This window comes from Parasteatoda tepidariorum, chromosome X2 (genome assembly GCF_043381705.1).
Source record: "Parasteatoda tepidariorum isolate YZ-2023 chromosome X2, CAS_Ptep_4.0, whole genome shotgun sequence".
Lineage (NCBI taxonomy): Eukaryota > Metazoa > Arthropoda > Arachnida > Araneae > Theridiidae > Parasteatoda > Parasteatoda tepidariorum.
The window spans coordinates 48165592-48169902 of NC_092215.1; the positions used below are offsets into that span (position 1 = coordinate 48165592).

The following is a 4311-nucleotide window of genomic DNA, read 5'->3' on the forward strand; positions in this document are numbered from 1 at the left end:
TGCACATTAATTTAAAGTGCCATTTAGAATTTTTTTGAAATTACATTGTTTCACGCACATGAAAATTTCTTTCCACGTCTTTCTAAGCCAGGTCATTTAACAATCTATCTTTCCATTCATCTTTTTTTAATTTAAATAATGTTAAAAATGCATTGTGCACATTAATTTAAACTCTCATTTAGAATTTTTTTGAAATTACATTGTTTCACGCACATGAAAATTTCTTTCCACGTCTTTCTGAGCCAGGTCATTTAACAATCTATCTTTCCATTCATCTTTTTTTTATTTAAATAATGTTAAAAATGCATTGTGCACATTAATTTAAACTCTCATTTAGAATTTTTTTGAAATTGCATTGTTTCACGCACATGGAAATTTCTTTCCACGTCTTTCTAAGCCAGGTCAGTTAACAATCTATCTTTCCATTCATCTTTTTTTAATTAAAATAATGATAAAAATACATTGTGCACATTAATTTAAACTCTCATTTTTTTTTGTTTGAAATTACATTGTTTCACGCACATAAAAATTTCTTTCCACGTCTCTCTAAGCCAGGTCATTAAACAATCTATCTTTCAATTCATCTTTTTTTAATTAAAATAATGATAAAAATACATTGTGCACATTAATTTAAACTCTCCTTTAGAATTTTTTTGCAATTACGTTGCTTCATGCACATGCAAATTTCTTTCCACATCTTTCTAAGCCAGGTCAGTGAACAATCTATCTTTCAATTCATCTTTTTCTTAATTAAAATGATGTTGAAAATACATTGTGCACATTAATTTAAACTCTCATTTAGAATTTTTTTCGAATTACATTGTTTCATGCATATGAAAATTTCTTTCCACGTTTGTCTAAGCCAGGTTAGTTAACAATCTATCTTTCCATACATCGTTTTTTAATTAATATAATGATAAAAATATATTGTGCACATTAATTTAAACTCTCATTTAGGATTTTTTTTTTTTAATTTACATTGTTTCACGCACATGAAAATTTCTTTCTACGTCTTTATAAGCCAGGTCATTTAACAATCTATCTATCCATAAATCTTTTTTTAATTAAAATAATGATAAAAATACATTGTGCACATTAATTTAAACTCTCTTTTAGAATTTTTTTGTAATTACATTGCTTCATGTAATTACATTGCCAATAGAGCATTTGTGGTCCTACTTGGAAAACCAAATTCGTGCTGCCACGCTTTCCCCTCGCAATGTGAGGGAATTGCAGGACCAGTTGGTGAGCGCTTGGTCCTCAGACTACCTATCAGCACCTTGTGGAATCAATGCCACGGCGGGTGCTAGCAGTTTTGAGGCCTAAAGGTGGTCATAATGTAATGGCTCTTCGGTGTATATGTGTGTGTATACATATACATATAGGGTATAGTGGGATGAAATCTACATCGATTTTGTCGAAATTAGTTTAGTTTAATTAGTTTTAGTTTTCTAGCGGGCAAACTCTGAATTACACTTCATTAGTCAAGAAAATGGACCTACCATATTAGCGAGCTGTTGTTAATTCACGTTGTCTGTGCAGATAAATTTGTTTTATTATATCAACTCTCTAATGTTTTGTTGTTTTTAAGCTATCTTTATTCATTGGTCATTACAATTATAAAAGTTATTTTTAGTCCAGCGTATTATACATTTAGTAAAGATTTATACCCTTACAAAAAAAAAGGACTTAGATCGATAAGTAGAACTTCTCTGTTTCGTTTCGACAACTTCAGGACGTGGTTAAACCTATCACCGAAACAAATTTAACTGCTGGTCCATCCTCGAAGCTCAAAAAGCCGTATTTTAATATTTTGAAGACCCTTTACACAAAATCAAATTTTTATACAGATATAAAGATACTCTTTGCAATTTTCTTTTGAAAAAACATTGATAAACACTATATTTCTTGTAAGGAACTTCGATCGGGCTCTCAACCGTTCCGGGCCACTGGATAATTGTCCCTCTCCCCCCCCCCTTCCTTGAGTACGGTCTTGACTACATCACATGTAAACTTCCTTAAATTTTCTTATGACATAAAAATGCCTACTATTTTTCACTGATATTCAGAATGTTTCTAAATTTCCCATACAGTTAACATGTGTATACCCGGTTTTACCCTGCTAGTGGGGTTAAACCTGGTGGTTTAACTTTAATGATATATTGTGGCTTGGAATGATTTATTAAATGAATATCTAGCAATGAATATCTTGGATAAATCAAACAGTTTCTAGGTTGAACAGTTTAACACATCATATCTTGTGTAGATACAAAATAATCATTGCTTTATTAAAACCTATGGAATTGAGCCCGTCTGATAACGTACTTTTCTAAGATTATTTTTGAGTGAATATAAAATAATCAAAATATTAAAACTGTAACGGAATAGCATTTGAACAGTCTGATCCGAATTGGAGTCCACGGTTGCAGTATATTCAATATTAAATTTGAATAATTCTGAAAAATAAACAATTTTGACTGTTACCAAAACCACTGTAACTGCTTTTGGATAGTCAGGTCAAGATCGATATGGCGTTCCGAAGTTTTTAATATCCGTTTATAGAGAGGTTAGAAGATGAGTGATACAGTTGAGTAACAAAAAGATGACGACATTTGATGGTTTCTTAAGATTCTTCCAAAAATATACGGTCAACCCCGCTTGAAGAAATACCATTGGTTTCAATCAACACTATTCAATTCAGAGATAGTTTGATAAAAAAAAATTTAAAAAAAAAAGAGAACTGCATTATTCAATTTAAAATGCTTATTTTTTACGAAATTTGGTGTGGTATCTAATGCACAGTAAAGCGTTTTGTTTTATAAACTCAGTTTTATGATCAATGAACAATTATAATTTAAACTGTCTGTGTTAGTATTATACAATATAAATGTCATTTAATAACAATATATCATTATATACAATTAAAATTAACAATATAAATGTCATTATACAATTAAAATTAACAATATAAATGTCATTAAAATAAATCTATGCTAGTGAAAAAAAAATACAGGTTCTTTAATATTTTTTTGTTCTTTTCAAAAAAATCTGTATTTGAAGACTTTTATTTTCCCTTTCTTTTTTTACTAAGACTTCAATGACTTGCGTATTCCTTTCATACACTATCAGATTTTTTTAATACTTAAAACTTGAGAAATTCCTAATTAATTTACTGTTTTAATTTGGGATTTTTTAAATTCCTTTCTTTCAAAACTTTTATTTTTTTCTCGGTTATTTCAAATCATTCCTTTTCACGATCATCTTGTATTCACTTGAGTAAGCAATGATTATTCTACTTTAGAGAATGACACACTATACACTAGTTTTTGAAACTTTTTCTTATCAGAGCACAACAGGAGGGGACCATAAGTCTTCACTTTATTCGAACTGTTGTGTGAGTGAAGTAAGTAAAGAAGGGTAAAACCCTCTTCATTCACCTCGACCAGCAACAGTAATAAATGCTTGGGCGAACATGTTGAAAAATGGCAGGCAATGGATAGTCCTCCAATTTGTCTCGGATACGATGTTGACCAAACTCCAAGCTTAAACAACTTCTAACATTTATTGTGAACACTGCCAAGAAATGTTGATTTTATGAATAGAAATATTTATTGTTTCAATATTTCGCATTCGTGCCTTCGTCTATTTGGATCTTTCATTCCTACGCTACAAAATACATGTTCCACCATGATGCCAGATCGTAGAATTCTCCTTTATACACATAGTTACGTCACATAAATTCCAAAAAATTATTTGAGATCAGGCTGTGAGCTAGTTATCCTGCAATAATTTGTTTCCTTTTTGATATTTTGAAAACATTTTATTCAGTATTTGAAACTTTATAGTTTACTTTAGGTTTGCCTGAACTCAATTTTCCCTCAACTGGAAATTTTCAAATACTAGTTGCCATGTAAAGTTTCTCCTCTTACCTATTCATATTATACACCCTTGTGCAAATTAATTGAAACAAACTTTTTTTTTTCGTGTTTTTTAAAGAAGATGTTTTGGGGTTGTTTCGGTTACAATGGGGTTGGACCTTTGCAGCCTATTGACAGAATGATGCGTTCTGAGCAGTACATTACTATTCTGGGTAAAAAAGTTGTTCCAGAGTTGAAGAAACGATACCCTGATGGAACAGGGATTTTTCAACAGGATTTAGCTCCTTGCCATACGTCCAAAATTGTCAAGAAATTCATGTCTGAGAATCAAATTGAGACATTGGAATGGCCAGGGAACTCTCCGGATATCAACCCAATTGAGAATCTCTGGGCCATATGCAAGAATCGCCTATTAAATATGGACTGTACAACT

The 4311-nt window shown here is 30.9% G+C and overlaps 1 protein-coding gene across 1 annotated transcript in view; it reads left to right on the forward strand.

Annotated features, from left to right (window-relative positions):
- The window catches only part of LOC107449498 (serine proteinase stubble), a gene marked incomplete in the record, with an annotated part of 52929 nt that overhangs the window by 45494 nt on the left and 3124 nt on the right, over positions 1-4311 (forward strand).